The sequence below is a fragment of the Cavia porcellus genome, unplaced genomic scaffold, assembly GCF_034190915.1.
Source record: "Cavia porcellus strain 051 isolate PalLab524CR breed Dunkin Hartley unplaced genomic scaffold, mCavPor4.1 scaffold_15, whole genome shotgun sequence".
Taxonomy (NCBI): Eukaryota; Metazoa; Chordata; class Mammalia; order Rodentia; family Caviidae; genus Cavia; species Cavia porcellus.
Genome location: NW_026947498.1, coordinates 26,776,222 through 26,798,603, shown reverse-complemented (window position 1 = coordinate 26,798,603; position 22,382 = coordinate 26,776,222). Strand labels below are relative to the sequence as shown.

Below are 22,382 nucleotides of genomic sequence, written 5' to 3'. Positions count from 1 at the left end.
CACACATGCACACACCACACAGGGCAAAATTATTATAAAATAGAGTTTCAGGCACACAAGCAGATATAATTAAGATAGTTACATGGATCTTTAAGTATTAGCAGTAGTTGTGTGGATCTCTTAGTCTTAGCAGAATCAATAGTTTGTGTTTCTCTTTCTTCAAGTTATAGTACAGTGACATTATGTTGTTCTTTTCATGACCACTCTTCCCTTCCTTTAGTTAAGCACAGCTGCAAGCCATCTGATGTGTGGGGCGCATAATCTGGTATTTGTGTGATGCACTATTGTTTTCCCATATATGCCTGAGTCAGGCCTTTCTTCATTACCATTCATTTCTTTTATTCAAAACTTAATTCAATTATGGTACAAGACAGCTACTTCAGTCCCAGAGAGGTGTGATCAGTATCACTTCAAAATAAACTTGGAAGGTTATCAATTATGTTAAAAACCATATTCACTTTTTCTCTGACAACTGGTATCACTGGCTTTGGCCACTTCATTATCCTATTGCCCACAGTGAAATTAGTAGACGATTTCAGAAACAATGCTTTCTAAATGCATCCGTAGATCACAGAGGGAAACTCTACAGTATATCCCCAAAGTGTGGAAGTCCTCTTCTGGAGTGCTAGTAGTTCCAAAGGTTTTGCTAGAGGGCATGTTTCAGCCTAAAAAAAAAAAAAAAAAAAAAAAAAGTAGAGTTTGAAGATGGGTAAGTATGTGACCAATGACAATTTCACTCAAATGTTTGTATCTTTCCCATCAAAACCTCCCAGTGGAAATATAATGCTACATGTGTAATTTTCTAGTAGCCATATTTTTAAACAAAATCAAAATAGATGAAAATTTGTTTTCAAAACTCATATTTTGTTTAATGCAATATAGCCAAGATTTTATTTCAACATGCGATCAATATGAAAGGTATGATTGAGATGTTTTATTACATTATTTTACACATAAAAACATCTTAATTTAGACTTGACACATGTCACATGCTTTGTAACCACATGAATTACCCTCTCTCTTTTTTAAAAGAATTTCTGACATCTACACTTTATTTACTGAAAACATCATTTGAATTTAGGTGTCAGCTGAAATCAAGAACACAATGAGAACCATTTCCAGCTGCTGTAACTAGCCCTTGACTGGGAATCTGTGTTCATTTTTCTTCTTTTCTGGTCTAGCACATTTAGAATTATATCTCCTTGATATTCTCCAGATTTCTGTTAATTTAATCACCAAAGTGTAGTAAAGCTTCTCTTCCTGGGTTGTGTGTCATGGTTTTGACATATGGGAATTAAATCCCATCTTTGCCTTAAAAGTAATGAAGAGCTCTAGACCAGGGTGTGGAGTGAATGTTTTGGAACAGGATCTGCAAGTCTCCAAGAAGGCAAGTCTGTCTTCACAGATAGGCAGAAAGGGCTCTTTTTCTGGTAAGGGGGAGTTAGTGAGTTTTGAGGATGAGGAGACACCAGTGCTTAGATTTATATGAAACTTTCTCCTTGGTTTCATTGCAGCTTTCTAGGCCTTACATTTTCTCCCATCAATACCACAGACTGCTACACATCAGAACATAGTCATTGTATATTGTAATATATAAATGCTACCTTACAATCTAGCAGTGCTGAGTTGATTCTGTCAGATTTTCAACTATAATAACCCCATAGCTATAATACAGAAGAGATTTTCTGGTTGCCCCTAAACCAAACACTTGAAACTGTAAGTAATTCAGAACCATCCAAAGCATTGCACCCATCCAATATAGATATTGTCGCCCTCAGTAATCTCAATCTAGCCTATTGCAGAAACCAGTGAATCCGCTAAGACTTATCCGGTTTGCTTCATTACATGTGATAAGAGAAAATAAGAGGTGCCAGGTCACTGCTAGAGTTTCATTATCAAATTCCATTCTGAAGTCACTCACTTCAGATGGAGTGAGTAAATCCACCTGCTCTGTGGTGAGCTCCTGGTCCCCAAACTGTTATCAGAAAGAGTTGCAAGAACCAGAAACGACTCCAGATATTATTATAGAAAAAAAAAAACAGTTGATAACAGTTATGCACTGTATATATGAACAAAACTAAAAGAAGGAATTCTGAATATCTTCACATTAAATATATGGTCAGTGTTTTAGAAGACAGATACTTTAACCTGATTCAAACTTCAAACAATATGGCACTATGCAAGTATTAAAACATCACATAATAGTCCACCAATATGTGCAATTTTTATATTTTGCTTGAGTTCAAATAAATTTCAAAATAAGAGGATTAATATAGGTAATTGGACATTTAGAAAGCAAAGGAAGAAATTAACTTAGACCTATTAAAAAAAAAGCAAGCTAACCAAAATATTTAATAAGAAATGTCATCATGCCTCACTCACTCAAAAAATTACTTATTCAAATACATGATAGAAACAAAAATTCATTAAGTCTAAAGTGTCAAAGTCAATGAACTAGCAACTAATTTATTGCTTCTGAAAGCATAAAATGTATGAAATTCACATTAACTGCAATAATTTATGTAAGATAGCATATTAATACTGATTAATTGGTATCCTCATGTAATACTGACAATACCTTGGCATTTTGTAAGGAAACTGAGACAGTGATTAAAGTAATTTTCCTGATTGGATACACTTACATCTAAGGATGTAAGCCCCCATTCTCCATTTATTGGAAGCTGCTATTCTCACTTACCTCCCATACGAAGGAAGGCATTATCTATACTAAGCTTCATGTATTATTAATAATTGCAAAGTCAGCATGTATAAGCTTTCAAATTACCACAGTTATCCAATTAACCCATGGCTACTTATATAGCCCTTAGTTCTTCCTTTCAAGAGCCAACTAATGAATTTCCGTATAAATGATTATACAAGTGGGAAACAAAGGTCATGAAAAAATGAAACACTTCATAACCACTGTTACATAGAGAGCTTTTCATTTCCCCCAAATCAATTTTAAAGATTGAAGTCTTAGCAGCAGCTTAGCCAGTTTTAATTCTACTACTATTCTGTCAGTTCTAGTAAAGTTTTTAAAATATCATAATAAGGATACCAGTTTTCTAAGTAAAACAATTTCAAATTGTGCATGATTGGGAAAACATATATAATAAAATCATAAAATATGCATGATAATGATTAATGCCAAATTCAGGATACTACGTTTGTCTGGGAAAATAGGAGTTAAAAGGGATAGGGACAAACAATATCAACATTAGTTACGATTGCTATAATTTAAATATATAACACACTAAAAATACATAATTTTTCTATTAAAAGACTGAAATATAAAGCTGGAAAAATTATGTAATACATAAATTTGTATTATTTTGTATAGATTCCTACATAAGTGAAATGTTTAATAGCATGACTTTTATAAAAATCAGCATTAATTCTTAAGAATTATTGTAGCTCTATCAGATTCCAAGTCATATATCTTATGCTATCATATGATTACAAAAACGGATATGCAACAGAAGTTAAAATCCTTTGCATAGGTACAGCTTTATTAAAATAAAAGTAAAAAGGGCTTTTACCTACACATATATCTCATTACATATAAATATCAACATGTATGTGTTGATATTTTAATGTTTAGATTAAACATGACCTTATTTTTTTAAAGTGTAATCCAGGAACAAATACCTGTAACTGATTTTTCAATTTAAAAATGAAATATATCTTATGATACATCTTAGCAATACGAATTTGAAGAATTCTGTAGAAGGGAAGGCTATATCTTTCAATACTTCAGAATCTATAGAGCATTATGGTCTTTATGAGTAAATATGCTAGTTGTCTCCTTTCAAATGCAATTTAAATTTTTCCAGTTTAAAAAGAACTGGTAGAGACACACAAAATCCTTTCACAAAGAACTGTACAGAATTGAATTACCATTTCTAGAATAGGGTTATGCAACTCAAAACCTCATTAGTGAAACCATTCTGAAGATAATCTGTCAGAGTATTCACTCTATAATTTAATCAAGACATTGCCCTCAAATAAGCAGAGGTAGTGCATTTGATTCACCCCAGCCTTTAATGCATATTAGTTTCTCATAGCTTTCATCTATTTCTCTTGTACCTATTTCTTTTAACTTTCTTCTAACAATGGAAGTGCAAAGAAAAGTGCATCATTCTACTCAATAATTCGATAACAGTTGCCTTTAAATTGAAAATGAAAGAAAAGAAGTTCAGGAAACAGATTCTGCTACCATTTTATTTTAATTAAATAAATTTCTTTAGAATTTAATGCAAATAGAGGTATTAATATGATAGTATTTCCAAGGTGTTATTGAATATACATTAAGATTTTCTTTGTCATTTGAAAGTGAGCAGATAGATGAGCAAGTCAAATGTTAAGAAAAAAGTAATGAAGCATTGTTCAATTACAAAGACACATTTCTTAAGCAAGTAACTATTACTTTTTGTTGCTTCTACCTTCTTATATAAACTAGGCATTTATAGGAATATATTTTGGAGTTCAACCTGTGTATTAAAAATTTAAAAAAAGAAATGATTGTTCAAAGTCAGTAACTTTTAATTAGTCATAGTATATGTACTTGTTTTTCAGGCAACTGTCAAATCAGTTCAAGAAATAAACCACAAAATATTAGTGATTGTTTAAAACAAACATGAAATCCTCTGGTGCATTTGGATACTGAACTAACAATGTGATAGCTATTAAGGAATTACTTGATTATTTTTTCAGAGTAAGTTACATTGCTTTTTACACTGAGAACATGTATTCTAATGGAATTAGTAATATTTAATATTTATTAAATTTAAGGGAAAATTTTATTCTTTGATTTTAAAAGTAACTTAACTCCAGCTGTATGGTACTAGTAAAAACTAATGATTTGAAAGTCCTCAGAGTGTTAAAATGCCTATTAATAGGGTTCATTTACTTAAACAGTCAAAGAATATCAACCAATTTTTAGAAATTACATTAAGAATTTTACTGTTTACATAAGTAATCACTATCAATGTAAGTTATTCAGGAAATCAAAACATACAATAAAATCACTCGCATGCAACATTTTAACACCAAAGTAACTTGAATTATTTCCTGTAGTAAAAATGAGCATAGTCTACTTGAAAATTCGCACATCAAAAATAGGCAGGTGCAAAGTTTCAGTGAAATCAAGAAAGCAGAATTTTATTTCTTAATAAAACTACAATTTAATGGGCCTGTACTCAACAAGTTATAGTTTATTTTGCCAAATTTTCTAACTCTCAAAATAAATTCATTGTCTTTAACACAATTTATCTCTTAAAACATTATATGATAACAAGACATGAACTCAATTGATCATATATAATGCCAGTATTACTAAAAAATTTGGAAGAGTAAAACTTATCTAAGTAATATTTGTACAAAACTCATTTTGTCAGTTTTGTGGGTTTCTTGTGCTTACACTTTAATTCAGTTATCTCCAAAATGTTCTTCTGTGTTTTTGTGTTTGAACGATATAAACAGTTCTCCTACATCTTCATGGTAAAATCTTCTTGTGCAAAATTCTATATATGTGATAGTGTTTGTAATTTTAACTTACAAATGATGTGTCTTGTATTTATTTTAGAATAATGGAGTAATTGACACCTATCTTAAAAATGATTCTGTCAGTGGAGAAAGATACTAGATGTTAGAAAAGGGAAATACATTGATTTCTGTAACTTTGTTAGTATCTAAAGTTCTTTTATGATAGTATTCACACTGCTTTGGACAAATGAGAGATGAATATGAGAACAATTACTTATACTTTATCCTTCTTGTGTTATCAAGTATATATCAGTTCTGTTACCATATATTAAACTGCTTTGAGTTAAAAAATACCATGGTATAGTTCGTGTATTTTTATGCTTTGAATATGATGAATATTTTAATAATATACTATGTCATTCATACCAATGCTAAATTAAAAGTAGATTACTTAAATTTAAAATTTAGGATTTAGCACTTCCTTAAAGCTTTTTTTGTGAAATAACTTATTCTTAAAATAATGAATACATGAGACATAATCAATTGCTGATTAAAGTTTATGTAATATGTGATTAAAATGGTAATCAAAATCTGGTTCTTTTTGTAGAACCAGAGGACATACTATCAAGATAGAGTTGTCTTTCTTTCTTAGGCAATGATGTATACTAAAGAAAAACTATTTGAAACAATTAATCTTCATTTAGAATGTAGATAATTTAATGAAACTCTGAGAATGTGACATCACTATAATAAAAATGAGCTGTACTAGTAGATTCTAATAAAAATATGCAGCTTTATGTCTCCCATAAGGGCCTCATAAACAGAAAATATGGTAAATCTCTAATTCATGGGCTTTTAGAAAACTCTAAACTAGCTAAATGAAGATAATATCTTTTCATTCTATGACAAATTCTTTTTGAAACTAGCAAAATAATCGTTTTAAGGAAATATTGTTAGAATAGTATTTTTCAGTTGCTTTCCTTTTAAGCAAAGAATCCAGCTATCTGAATAGCAATTGTTACCTTACTAAATGCATTAGTTTTTCCATGATAATCAAGGACTTCGTATATATACACTGTCTTACTTCAAATTTAACTGATGCAAAACAGGAATACAAATTCCAGTTAAGATCTCTTAAGACCTTACAGCAGATGATAGGCAAAAATCATCCTACACAAAAGAATATTTCCCCAAGCTATTTACTCAGTAGGAGCTCCTCAAATACCAATGGGTGGCCTTAACTAACGCTGTTTTGAAATGAAGTGGCATCTTTCAGACTAATAGCATGTGACTTTGCAGTGAACTTTTCCTCACTGTGTACATATGATACTGAGGCTTGGACTTCCATCTTTCATGATCCTTGTTTTCAAGTTTGGAAAAATAACACCTAACTGTAAAGACTTTAACAATATTAATGTCAGTTGAAAGCTAGAGAGTGTACTTCCTTTCTCAGTTACTACTGACCATAGAGGTGAAATTCATAAGGGAACACTTATCTATGAAATACAAGTTGAACCTGAGAATGTGTGTTCTTTTCACCTAGCAATTAACCAGACTTGCTGTGCTGGCGACTTACTCACCAAAATGGCTGCACCACTCTGCAATCCCATCAGTAGTTTTGTTAGCCTAATAATTACATAATCATATTATGTCACTTAGCTTTTTTTATCATTAATAAACTGGAATATCACTTCGTTTGCATGATTATTTATTGTTATTTGTTTTGATTACTTTTCTCCTTGCTGAGACAAAATACCTGACGCCCAAAGTTAAAGGAATGAAGAATTATTTTACCTCACAGTTTGTAGAGGTTTCGGTTCATAGTTGGCTGGTTCCGTGACATGGCAGAGAAGCATCACAGAGGAGAAACAATTCATGGTATGTAAGAGACAGCAAAGCAGGGAAATAGCAAAGCAGCAGCAAGCAACAAGCAACAGCCCTCTTTCTGACCTGCATATTCTATTCAGGTTATTTGCTCTTTAAAAAAGCAGCACTGACCCTCAGGTGGGCCTTCCTATTATCCACATCTAAAACTATACTAACCTGTCAGTGAGCTAGTTCAGTGATCACACATCTTTAATCCCATGCACTTAATCCCAGCATCACACATTCTAGATGCAGCTACCTCTCAAAAACCCAACCTATGAGCACATGGGGCTTTGGGGGTGTATCCAGACACAAGTCATAACATTCCTCTTTCGCAAATTACTTGACTATGTATACTGTTCATCTTTGGCATATAGTCATTGCTCCTTTCCTTTTAATTCTCTGGAATTCTCTGTTGATTTTTACTATTATAAATATCTTTTTCATGTAGTTGCTTGCTGTTTGTATTTCTCCATGACTTTGAAACAAAAATTCTTCACCTGTATGCAAATCATGCCATTTTATTTTGCTATGATTTTGCTTTTAAATTAATCACAAGTAGTCTTCTACTTTTTTTCTATTAATTTGAAAGGTTTACCTTTCACATTTGAGGTTTTAACGCATTTAAATTTCGCACATGGTATTTTGTTTTTTCATATAAAAAAGGTTCACTGATAACCTACTAAGATATCTGCTCTCTTCCTAGTGGTAGTGCTGTTCATCGATCGAATTGCCAGTATGCCTCTAAGTGCTGTGTTCTGTTGTACTAATCCGTATATGTGTTTTTTGTACAAATGTCAGTCCTCGCAGTCACAGTAATGTAGTAGACCTTCAAATAATGTAGGGAAAAGAATGCCTGTTAGGCTCTCCTATCTGGGAATATGAATTGTGTCTACATAAGTTAACAATCTAGTAATGTGATCTAGAGTTAAGTAGCTTCTCTAATGCTCACTAGGATATTAATATTACCTGAGTAATGTGGCAACATGAGAAATACAGAAGATAATGCAAACCTATCACTGAGCAGTGACCAATGCCTCTTATGTATTCAACAAACAATAACTCAATAAGCACTAATAATTTAGATAGAAAAATAATCTACAGGCTCTAAGTTAGGTGTCTGTCTTGTAAAAGAATACAGAATTTTACATAATCTTATAGTTCTGTGATAGCATAGAACCATTATTATTTATCATTGCATAATAGATTGAAAAAACTTCAAGCACTGTTATATCATTATGATTTAAAGAAATAATGTTATATAAAGTGGTTATACAAAGGTGGCTTTACAATTTAATCAGTACCAACTTGAAGCACATTTTCACATGATAAAATTGTCATATGATGGAAGTTTTTAAATTATCACAGTAAAACCACCACTAATTGCCTTCAAAATACAGCCCAGTGAATAAGGAGAATGAATACATGCCATAATGCTTTTTATAAGCCTGCCTTTTCTTTGGATGGCACTCAGCAGCAGTTTTCACCATATTTTTGATCATACATCTTAAAAAACTGTCATGAGAGAGGATTTCCAGAACTTCTTCAGAAAGTGGCAGGAGGAATGCAATGATATTGAAATGGGAAGGAGTGTTTTGAAGGTGATGAATGACCATGCATTTTTATTGTAATACATTTTTAATTTAAACATTCATATTATAATTTGACCACTTCTTCATGACTGTATTGCATCAAACAAATAATCTGGAATTATGCAAAATTGAGAGGTCAGGCTTACAGTACTTCTACTCTTCTTTTCAAAGAATTGATCCTTGATTATTTTTGATTCCCAGTCTCCCCCAGGTGATCAAATTGCTTCAGCAGAACGCTCAGGCCTCAGTCATCCTCTTCACATAATCTTGGGCTTCTGACCATTTTGAATCACTGCCCAAATACAATGTTTGCAAAATGAAATAGAGTAGCAATTTTATTCTTCTTGTCTTTTGTTGTTGTTTTTTTTTGAGGGTAAATGATTTAGGCGAAATAAAATTTTGTTTTAATAATGGAAAAGTCAAAATAAAACTTATCCTCCTTTTTATTAAATGTAACTTAATGGGATCATTTGCATACATGTGTGAGTTCATTTTTATACTTACATATGTTTGTGTTTCTTCTTGAATATTTTTGTAGCAAACTTCAGATTTGATAAAAATAATACAATTTATTTATAATAATTTCAGATATATCAATATTAGGAAAAATAATGAATGTCTACTCCTAATTCACTATATCTTTTCAAGTGTAAGACAATGGAAATGTACAAAGATTGAAAAACGTTAGCAAATTCATAGGGCCATTTGTTTTTTTTAATTGCTTATTTAGCAAAAAGCAGCCATTTATTTAAAGTAAAATCAGCCTTGCTTATTACAATAATTCCTGCCTTTCAACTGAAGATAATGTGTTTCCTTTACCAAGTCTGTGTGAACTCTCTTAGCAATCACCAAGCAGTTGTCAATAATCCAGAAACTAACCTAAAGGCAGTCTTAGTCCTATGTATGAATGAATTTCTACTTACAGACATTAGTCCATGTTCACTTTTTGACTTTTGTATTGTCTTTTCATTTCTTGTTGTTCAATTAATAAACATATTAAATATGAAAGCTTACCATGAATAGGTCTAGTAAATTGTTATCTACTATATGGTAACTGTACACATACACACACACGCACAAATTAGATCCATTTGTTAAGTTGAATGCAGTTTTGTCTGTGAGTTTCACTGCATATTACCTAATTTGACTGAATCTTTCACAATTGTGTTTTTGGAATCATGTTAGGATAATGTCTTAGACAGTTTCCTTTTATGTCTCCCTATTGTTTGACAATTAAATACATACATGATTTTTTTATTCCAAACCACTAGAAATATATAGCTATTAACTAACATACATTCATAAATATCCATTCTTAATTACAAGAATTATGAAGCTCCTTGGAAAATTATGAAAATGATAACCATCATAAATAATGAAATACTTTCATTAATTTAGGGAGAGCAAAATGGCACAAATAACTTTTATATGCTTGTCTTTTTGGACATATATATCTGCTTTAGTGTTTGTTTGTTTTTAGTGTTAAGTACCAAACATAATGTCTATCAAATGAAGCAAAAAATAATTTGTTAAAAACCTTGTCAACCCCTTGTTTAAATTTCATTATTTTTGTCAGTTACCCTTATATTCAATAATTTGCTTATGGATCTTAAAAGGGATACAAATAAAAGAAATTATGAGGGATATCTAGTGACTGTTGCCTAAAAAGACTAAATAACATCATTGCTTCTTCCATGTGCACTGTGGCCACAGTACATGACGTTTTCTTGGTTTGACTTCACTCTTACGATTAAAAATCTTTGTCTTTCAGAGCTTTTGGCTGATGGCTTCAGCTCTGTTTACATCATATAAGCATGACATGTATAACTATGATAAAGGCCACAGTTTGTATATTAATTCTTTCAGATATTTTCTTCACTGAGAATATATAGGTTTGAAAATAATTCAGAGGCAAATGCTATAAATGTAAAATAACCGAACATTTTGAAGATGAAAATGGTGTGTGTTTTTAAGATTTGACATCACATAAAATTCTGTACCAAGTATTATTTTTCTTGAGGAGTAAATGTTGAAATATGTATCTTATATGTACTTTCATATATATATATAATAGAAGTGTATCGACATGTGTACACACAAATACTGATCAACATTCATATAGAAAAAGATTGAGTAATGGTGCCAAAGTTAGGTAGGTCAAAGCATTGACTACATCCCCTAGAGTATAATGAGATCAACTTCAATTAAATTCAATCTCTGTGAGCTGAGCAATATATTGGTTCACATGAAACTTGTTTTACAAAACTCATTTGCATTTATTGACATGTTGTCTAATCATGCTTTAAAACTTAAATCCTAGTAGGATATCTGGACTTTCCAAAAATGTTTAGATGAAAGCAAATAAATTCTTCTCAGAAATCCTACTAAACTGAATTCTCTAAATATATTTTGCCTTTGTGCATCCAAGTTTCTTTTATGAAGATATTTGCCATCCTTGAGGTTGTACCATTTACAAATGTACAACTTCAAAATGCACACATACTGAAGCTATTTCTCTCCTTTTGGGTTCTTGTGATTCTCAGATCAGTAGACCTCTGCCAGGAGCAAAACCCTGAAGAATAGCTGAGGATCAGGACTATCAGCAGAAGGAAGTGGGATAACATGGAGCTCCAGGGCTAAACACCGTGAGGAGCTCAGAGCCTTGGGGCAGACAGGCAACCTCTAGGCAGGTGGTAGATTCACTAATAATTCAGCCAAATTAATCACCATTTGGCAACTTTCTCAAATTATTACATGGCATCATTTTTATGAATCTAAATTTTGTTTATACAGATTATATAACAACACGGGTATCAATTCATGAATTGCTAATAGAGTTTGCACTGTCCACCCATGGGATTTAGCAGAGCTCATTTGTTGCTACATTTGCTCCCAAATATGGCTTGACCACCAAATTTGTCTTTTAACTCATGAATGTCATTAGGCCTCTGTCTTACGTGCTGTATTGATCTCAATTCTCCAAAGTGTTCTCAGGTGCCACAGTAGCTACGTCTGGGTTTTAAAAAATGATTTCTAGTCTCCAATCATAAGGAAGCTGTTTCTTCCATTGCCCTGGAAGCCATTCTATCTGCATAATACACAATCACCTTCAATATACACCTCTGACCATCTGTTAGATTGGCATGGTGCCTGATTACAAAAGAGAGAGGGGAAAGAGAAAGACTCCCGCCTCTTCTTTGCCATAGGTGATAATAACCTTCCGTTTATCCAACCAGCTTTCAAAATCCTGTAAATTATAGATTATCCTGGAAGAAATCTCTCTTCTGCTCAAGAACAAAACAGTGGTGCCTCAAGCTTCTTTTCAAAGGGACCCATCTGCTAATTAAGAGTTCAAATAGTCTTATGTTGAAATCTTACCTTCAAACTGCCCTTTTGATTAAGTCTAGGAAATATCTTCATTACAGACCTTCCTAGAATACATCAGGATCAGATGAGTAAAAAGCCCACAATCCCCTGAACATGATTTCAAACGGATGTTTGAGGACTAAATGGAAAGTTATTATTTGTCATTTAACATAAATTACTTCAGCTTTCTGACCAAAAGTCAGCTTAATTTATTTGGGGTGGGCGACTTAATTTAGATAGGATCATGTGAACTCATGCAATGGTTTCTCTGTGTGAGATTTATCTATTGTTTGCAGTTTTTATTGATTCCTGTGCCTTTATGCTGGTATTGTGTTCTTTAATTCAGCTTAAAAAACTGTTCAAGTTTTTCTCTATGCTGATGAAAGCAGTCTGAAAAAAATAGGAATATTGCTTAGGGAAAAATATTATTTAACAAACGACAAAGTACGTTTCAAGTGATGACACATGTAGCCATTTAAAAATGGGAATTCACAATTATACCATTGGAGAGTAACAACAACTTTTTTAAAAATGTAAAAATTGCTTAAATTCTTGCTTAAAGGAGAAATAGCTCTCTCAAGAATGTGAATGTTAACTGAAACCATATTTTTAAAGATACCAGTATAAGAATAACTGTTAATAGTCAACACATAAATATTAATTCAGAAGCCTATTTTGCATATTAAAAAAATAAGGATATTCAAATAGATGTAGACCTGTGGTGCTGTTACTTGATTTTTATATTTCCTTAACTCTAAATGACCATTTCTTAATACTGGAACAAGCAAAATTTTGCAACCAAGAGAAAATTTTACCCTCACCAGATATTTGTTTTTTAAGATGTTTTTATTTTGTGATACTTCATGGTATTTTTTCCTCCCACTTACTGGATTTCATGTAGCAACCTAGCACTCCTGGTTTTCAAATAGTATCTACCTCACCTGTTGTCAAATTTTCCTGTTTTTTCCTAATTAATTCTTGGGTCTTTACAGGGTACAATTAAATGACACATCTGACAACTACTTCTTTCCTGTAGAAAACATAATGTCCAGTTAAAATTTTCAAAGGATATTTTGATGTTTAAGGTAGTTTGAGGTTGCTGCGTGTTCAGCTGAAATATACATGAACAAATAGCAAAATATATTCAGGTATTTTTCAGGCTTCAGTCTTCCAAATCCCATTCCACTGTTACCTCCATTAAATCACAACACTTCAGTCTTTGAAATTTGTTGATACTCTCCAATGGTATAAATTGTGAATTCCCATTTTTAAATAATAGAAACAAATTTATCTTCCTTAAAACTAATTATAGTCATCCATACACATCCCTATGTGGGTTTTTTACAAAAACCAAAGCAGAAGCTCAATGATACAGTATCAAATATCTATGATTTTTTTTCAGTTTCTCACATAAACAGACCTTTGTCTTCAAGTTTATCTCAAAGTCAACTTTTCTTATTTTTGCCTTTGAATAGGCAAAATACTTCAAGTATTCCTTGTTTAAGAGATATTATAGTTGTTAATATATGTCACCTTTCTATTTTCTAGATTGTTTGCACCAGTAGGACAGTCTCATTTCTTTTGTGTTATCCCAAGATATAAGCACAGTGTTTGGTGTGGAGTGGCTCAATTATTTAAATAAATCTCAATGGGGAAGCAAGCGGCATGTAAGAGTACTTTGAAAAGAGACAACCAATACAGATCTAAAGAACTTGTGTTTCATTAGGATTTGTAGCTCAAAAGTTTCTCTAGTGAAAATGTACAATAATCTTTCTGAAAATCCAATTAAAAGAAAACATTTGGGAATGAAAACAGGAGATTTGGAATGTGTCTGCATTCTCTTGTCATAGAAACAGGAAATTGGCCACATAGCATAAGGACATTCTTGTACTTTTGTGATACATTATCATCCATGTAGAGAAAAAATAATGTAGATCATCATGGTGGAAATTCTGTAATTACCTGTGGCAGAAAATTATGAGACCAGACCCTTTTTTAATTTATCTTTATCCACCAATATTGAAAATCTTGGTCAGTAACAATATAAAAATGTACAAATAACAACAAATAAATACGAATAACTTACTCAAAAGGAAGCTAAAAGAACTCTTCTATAGCTTTCTAAAAGGATAGCTATTCTTTTAAATGGACTATTTTTCTGGTTTACTGTATGTTAACAACTATATGGAACACTGTGTAATCTCCTCTTAAGGCCACATAAAATATTTCATCTGTTTCTTATATATAGTCATGCTACATAGTTTAGAAATTTATTCCCACTGGGTGTAACCTTTGTCATCTAGATTCAGTAAATACTTAACAGGCATAGGCCAGGACCATGTGTGTTTTGCTTTAAGGGTAAATAATCTACACTGAGACAGACAGCCCCTGAGAATATTCCTCCCATATGTCAATATCATGGTTCTTTTTGTAGCATGCCTAATATATCATGTCATCAGTATGCTCACAGCAAGACAATAGCAATGAGAACCCAATGTAGGAGGCACTGCTTCTAAAATTTCCCTTAGAATCCGATACTACCGTCTAGCTATTAAAATTTTGTACAAAGATTACTATCTCTTCTAAAACCACATCAGGAGTTTCTGTTCAACATAATGACAACGAAAAGTAAATAATTTACATATTGACCTGTCCAAAATTATAAAAGTATGTAAAACTGGAAAACGAGCAGACAGATGGATCATTCCTCAGCCTATAAATCTCATCTGTGTAGACAAAAAAAGTATATGAGAATGAGCAGGCATTCTTTTCAGTTCTTGGTCATCAAATCTTTTCTTTAGAAAAGATAATAAAATTAGAAAAATTTTATTGTCCTCGCTTTTCTCTGGAACATAACTCTTCCAAGTATACTGAGAGGATGAAAATGCTCTCTGCTCTCTGCACAATGTACAAATTAATTTATTGTGCTTTAAGGAATTCATTGTCAAAACAGGGAAAACCTTTTACTATAAAAAAAATCCAGTAAATTAGTCCTATTCGCTTTTCCATAATATAAATAGAACTGGTAAAATATGAATTTATGTAATTCTTTTTGCTTAAAACAAGTGGTTAGAAAATGGCATGCATAGGAATAAGGCAAATGTTTAATTTTTTAAAAATCATTACAGAAAAAGCCACGTTGCCGTTGATCCCTCTAGAAACCCTCCCCCCACTGGTGAACGCCTATCCTGTCATTCTTGCCACTTTCTGAAGCAGTTATGGATGCTCTTCCATCAGTATCTTCAGCCCTTAATCAATATATCATATATCACTCGTGGTCATTTTAACTTTGGGAAGCATCAGAATGTTCAGGGCAAGTGATCCAGTCCATATGAAGGAAAAGCGCACATCGTGATGATTTTAGGAATCTGCTTTTCTGTTGGAGGGCACTCAGCATCAGCATTTTATTTCAAATCACACTTGCTTAATGTACTCATAAAGGGGGACTTTACAACAGTTTCAGAAAGTGGCAAGAGCAGTAGAATGTGTTGGAAGCCAAAAGGAATATTTTCAGGAGACTTAATGACAGTGTTTCTTTTATTTTAATAATCTTTTATTTAAACACGTAAACACTATAAACGGTATGATGGCACGTGCCTGTAATCCTAGCACTCAGAAGGCTGAGGCAAGGGAATGATTGCAAGTTTGAGACCTACAAAGTGAGCTTAAGGCCAGCCTGAACTGCATGGCAAGACCTTGTCCCAAAAACACAAAATAAGTAAGTAAACAAATAAACATGCACTGTATATTCATACATCTGTACCGGGGATCGAACTCACGACTGCCTACTTCCAAGGCAGGCGCTTATGCCGCTGAGCTAAACCTCCAGCCCCATATTCATACATCTTAATCAAACTATATATGTAATAAAAGATTGAGGATGTAGAAAGATATAAGAAATAAATCAAAGACTAAGGAGTAGATTTAAAGATTTATTTTTGTTACTAGTACTTTGTCTCAAAATTTCAGGCAACTTTTGAAGTATAAAATACTTAAAACATTCAGTTAGCTCTTGGTGTTTAAATAATACATAACTTTGTAGATTAACACAACAGTCTTATCTCTAAGCTATAGCATTAAACTGGATACAACATCAGTTTCAAACAATAATGGAAATAAGAATACTGTTTTAAACAAAGCACCACACATTACAAGATTTTGTCAAATTCATATTTGCACAAAACTTTTGTTTTCTTTTGTTTTAGAAACATGTACATTATGTTACTTAAAGCACATATTCACATATGGGTGAAAAGGTCTAATCCATCAATAAGCATTTTCAGAGTCAGAGCAAGAGTTTTTGAAACTAGAAATCCATGAAGAATCCAGATTTCCACTTAGACAATGCCTATATTTTATAAATTAAATACTTGGCTCCAAAAATAAAAGAAATTTAGAAAGAGCCCAGTTGCTAAGTTTGAGTGATTTTTAAATTTTTAAGAGAGATTTTTGTAATAATGTTTTGTTTTGTTTTTATTTTGTTTGGACTGTTTTCTTGTAGGTTTCTGTTTTGTTCTTGTGGAGTTTTGTTTTGAGATAGGGTCTCCATATAGAGTTCAAACTGGTCTTGAGCTGTGTATCTCAACCTTACAGTGATTCTCCTGCCTCAGCCTCTGGAGTGCTGGGATTATAGACCTAACCACATCTGGCTCTCTATATATTTCTAAGTATTACCATACATAGATTCTGGCAGCAGATACCTTCAGTAGTTCGTATATTTTTATTATTTCTTATTAATACCTATTACAATCATACTCTGACAGCTTAGGATAAGATTTAATAATTAAGATCAGTGTTTAAAAGGCTAACAATGGAAAATGGAAAACAGAGTGGAGTATTTTCTTATTTGTGCATTGTATTTTTAAAAGAACACAGCAGTCTGAGTTCCACGCCTGCTGCTACACTCCCTATTTTCCTTCCTACTTAAATTCACTACATCAAACAACATCAAATTTCACCATTTCTCTTGCAACAGGTATTTATTTCCCATTGCTGATCCCTGATATTTTCCAGCTTTCCTGAACTCAGATGTGTACACTATTGTTCTGTCTTTCTTTTCTGTAAAAAGTATCCATGTTCAACTCCTTGAGTTCCATAAGATAGGCTGTGCTGTGAGAACAGGTAAGAAGTTGTAGGTTTAATTCCTTATCTAGGAGGAAATGCAATTTCCTCGAAGAGCATCTCTCTTTTGCCAATGAGTCTGGATTTTGAGGTTGTAAATAGAAATGAGTAACAAGGTAGCGATAATCAGTTCTGAGACCAAAGAAGGCTTGAAAAGAGGTAAGCGTTACAAACTGCTTATAAGCATTTATTACTAAGGAAATTTATATCACTTCTGCTTAATTTTAATTTTGACAGCTTCGAGAACAATATGAGTTGAAAGGAAAGACAATATTTTATATATTCACTTGTTCATTTTACCTCACTTGAGATGGTCCTGAAAATGTGTAGATTCTTCATAAATGCCTATATCAACTATTAATTTTAATATCACCAGATTTCATTTTGGTCATAATCCAAAATTGAAATTATATTTTATATGACCTAAGTTTTCAGTGATCAGGGGAAAAGGAAACTTCTTTTTCCTCTTAGTGAATATTATCAACTCCACATACTTTTAAAAGTTTTTAGGTAAAGAGTTTATTTTGTAAGAAGTTCATTTTAGATATAACTTTTAAAAATTTCTCTTCAAATTTCAGTGTAAATCAATATCAATAAGGCATCTTGGAATTAGTTGAAAAGTAAATGAGTCATTTACTTCCTTTTGAATCACCATATTCATAAATGTTTCAGTAATATTTTTGTAAAAAATAATACTAAATTTTTTATTCATTGATTTCTAGAAATAAGCCCTTATAATGCATAATAAAAAGAAGAAAAGCTGTTTTGATTTCAAGTTACATTCTACTTCTGAAAATGTAAAGTATCAGATTTGCATTTATTAAAACTTTCTTCTAATTTATCTCAGCTTCTCATACTCTCATCCTGAGGAGTAAAATAGAATCTCAATAATAATAATAAGAATTAGGTTTGGGGATAAAGCTCTGTGGCACAAATGTCTGCCTGGCAAGCACAAGGTCCTGAGTTTAATTCCCAGTACCAAGACAATAAAAGAATAGTTAAGGCCAAAAAGAAAATATTTTAAGTGAGCTTCTCTAATTGCCAAAAAGTATAAAGTACATGTATGCATTAAACATGCAATTGACTCTAAATTCACTTCAGGAAAGTAAGATTTTTACTTTGCATTGTTCTCTGAAAGTAAAGGCGTTGGTAAACCTTTGAAAGTATTCTGTGTTCATTATTGTGCATTTTTCTTTGAGACTGAAATGAGTTATCATTTTTTTTGGTAAAAAAAGCAAAGTTACATGCTTATCTTTTCTGCCTGATCACATATGTAGATAAAATTATTAAGCAGGGAGCAGTTGAAATACATGCTCATATAGACCTTCAAACTATACTCAGTAGCTAGAGACCTACATATCAACTTCCTATCTGCCATGTCTATTCTTTTCCTTTGGGTAAAATTTACATTTTCCACATTCTAGAGAGATCCAAACCTTTTTTGAGATTGGTGCTAAATTCAGGACCATAGGCATGTATAAATCAGACTGAGGCAGAAAATACATTTACGAAAAGTGACAACATTTTGAAAAATATGCAGGAAAATAGCATCTTTCACATTTTTTCTTAGACTATAAATTAGCGGAAACTTTTTGGACAACAACTTTGGAATATGAATCCAAAACGAAAACAACTTTGACCCAAAACTGATTTTTTTAGGGATTTGTACTAGAGATGCATTTTTCATGTATGCACAGATATTTGTACATGATTGTTAGTAGTAGCATTTTTTGTTGTGATGAAAGACAAGAAACCAAAAGAAAGTCTCTCTAGAATAAACTGTTTAAAGTTTCTGAATAAAAGATAGTATTCATATAAATCACATCCGCATCCCTATTTTTTGCATTTATTAAAAAGAAGACAATACAGGGGCTGGGGATTTAGCTCAGTGGCATATGCGCCTGCCTTGCAAGTGTGCGGTCATGAGTTCGATCCCCAGTACCGATAAAAAAGAAAAAAACAAAAAAAGGAAGACAATATAGACACATGTATTTATTAGGAAGAAATTCCAAGATATGTTAAAGTGAACAAAATGAATTGTGTAAATATGAGTTGATTATATATTTTAATAAACTATAGGATATTTTTCCTATCTCACCAATGTTCCAATTTCTTGAAACAACTAGAAAAAAAATACAAAATAAAACAAAAGGCAGGGGCTGGGGATTTAGCTCAGCGGCATAAGCGCCTGCCTTGCAAGCAGGCAGTGGTGAGTTCGATCCCTGGTACCGATAAAAACGAAAAAGACAAAAAAAAAAAAAAAGCAAAATTATATTTTAAAACTTTGCATTCATGCTTGCCATTGATTCTCTCTGTCTTTCTCCTTAAATCTTTTACATTCCATGCATTTGTAACTGTATCTTTACCTGTAAAATATAAATATACGCCTCATCGAGCCTCTTATCACCTCTTCCCTGCACTCTGATCTAAGCCACTGTCCCCTCCTTTTATCCCTGGAGTGACTTCTCTATTCTCTCTGATCTTCATAAAGTATCTTTTTTCTGACCAGAATACTTCCTGAACTCTGGTTCCACAGTTGCAGGCAAAATTGAAATCTGGAATTGTATCAGGTTGAAATGAGAACATTTGACGATTTTAAGACTTGAGTCACTCTTTACGAAGCAGTATCTGGGGTGGACTTCACGTCAGTTAAATTTATTCAACCAGGAAGCAGTCCACATGATTCCAGGCAGACATCAGAAATCAGAATCCACCCGGTCAGTGGTGCACTGAATAGTTACACAACAAGTACAACAAAAGGGAATAATCAGGGATTAATTTACTTCAATGAACTGTTCTGCTCTAGTGGTCCTTCACCACTGAAGTTAGCTCTTTTCAAGCTAAGACCACATTTTAATAGCCGTTTTCTCAAGAAATGAGAAAGGCTTTCTGCAGCCTATGATTGCACAGACATTTTAAAAAATCTAATTATGTCACATAAGTATTCTTTCTTTAACTGATATACTCTAGCACTTCCAGACAAAAGCTACAAAGAATTTGACAGAGTCAAGTGATGTAGAAGGCGGTTTTAAATTGTTTTGGTTTAAGTCTCTTCTGTAAACATTAATAGTTCACATTTTATGAAAACCTACTGAACTAACTTTCCATGCCCTAGGGAATTTTACATAATCACACATTTATAATGTTTTCTATAAAACCTCACAGACTAAAGTCACTAATGAAACTTTGTTCAAGGTTCCAAGGGAAGTTATTCTGAGAATATGAGCAGACACAGTTTTACATGGAGTCCACGCAATTTTTCATAACTTTATGAAAGATTTTAAAAGGTGATACAGGGGAGAAAGTGATCTGACACCGTACCTGAAATACAAGATGTTGCAGGTTTTCTGGATAGTAACACATCACCTCTTTCTGTTCCACAACATATGTTATTCCTCCTACATGTATGTTGGATGACTGTAATCATAAATGTACTTAATTAGTATACTAGAAATACTTCATCAGCCCATTTCTCCAGTCAAAGCAGAAATTCAAGTTTTGTGTGGCATTGGTAAGGTTTTAACTTTAATTTTCTGATGAAAAGACTCGAAGTAAAAACTAAAAAGATAGCATTTCAGCAGTTAAAGCAGAGATACTTTTTCTTTTGGAACACTGCTTGAAGTTCATTGAATAAATTCTGAAGGAATGTGGTTGGCTTAAACAAATATGAAACTCTTTACTTTGGAATTTAATTAAAATTAAAGCACAAATCACTTTTAAATGAATATTTTTTGTCATTTGGATCAAAGAGATAAATGATGTTTTGGGATCAAAAGAGGCACTTGGAGATCTCTAAACTGTTTGTTTCTTCTTATTTGTGAAAGTGAAAAGACTACAAGTCAGGTGAAAGGCATTGAAGATAATTGTGCCATGTGAGTACTAGTGTGTGTGCAAGCCAGAGAAGTCCTACGGTACAACGAATTATCCTAACATGTAGGAGCTTAAAATAGCAAATATTTGTTTGCTTACCATTCCCAAGTTAAAATAATGACTTAGCAGGATGCTTCTGGCTCAGGGTTTCAGGTAACGATACAATGAAGCTGTCAACAGGGGTTTTCTTTGGGCACTTGAAAGCTTAGAAAGGCTGAAGCCTCATCTTCCAACGTGGCTCACTCACATGACTCACATGACTGGTGCCTGGTGGGTGGCTGGTGGCATCTGTGGACGTCTTCTACATGGAATCCTCCACGTAGTGACTGAGTGACTTCACAAATGGCAAGGATATTTCCCCCAGAGTAAGCAATCCAAGAAAAAAAAAAAAAAAGGAAAAAACCACATCTTTTAAAACACCAATCTCTAAACCCATATAACATGTGTCCATTTCCCACATGGAAGAAATGTATCCCTTATTTAAGATCAGACTCAAAGCATATTATGAAATAACGATGAATAAGATACACTATATTGAAATTTTAGGTTTTGAACAAAAAATGTAAGTACTCATTTTTAGTGAAATTACTTGAGTCCCATGAAGATGCAAGCATATCACTCTCCACCAAATATGACAGTGAATCTCAGGATAACTAATTCATCGAAGGTTCTACATGTTTGCTGATTGGAAGAATAGGTAAATAAATGAAGTAAAATAATTCGTGGCTGCTCATCTCAAAGAGAGACATTCAAAGATCACTAAACTCTGCTAATTTCTTCATATTTGGCCTGCCTAGATGATAATCTAGAAAATTTACACTACATGTTTCCTTAAAGAACATGACTACTTAAAATGAAGTATTTTCATAATGTTGATCAAAATAAAAGCTGACTGCCTTCCTTAAGCATTTAAATTAATGCCTTCAGCAATATCATTATTTTTAAATTTTCTTTGGAAGATATAATTTGATATTTCAAACCCATAGCCTTCTAATTTGACCTGCCATGTGCAATAAATGAGAGTAGACCTAATGTTCTTTACTGTTTTCATATCAAAAGACGTCCACAGAGTGCTGATGGTTT

At 32.5% G+C, this 22,382-nt stretch overlaps 1 protein-coding gene and 1 long non-coding RNA gene across 7 annotated transcripts in view; one reads left to right on the top strand and one right to left on the bottom strand.

Moving 5' to 3' along the window:
- The window catches only part of Robo1 (roundabout guidance receptor 1), a 1,010,950-nt gene that overhangs the window by 533,121 nt on the left and 455,447 nt on the right, over positions 1–22,382 (top strand). The window lies entirely within an intron of this gene.
- On the bottom strand, positions 422–21,687 carry LOC134470559 (uncharacterized). Its single transcript, XR_010039502.1, has 3 exons — positions 21,399–21,687; positions 20,751–20,846; positions 422–665 (listed from the first exon to the last, which is right to left on the bottom strand). It is a non-coding gene; the product is annotated as an uncharacterized LOC134470559 (long non-coding RNA).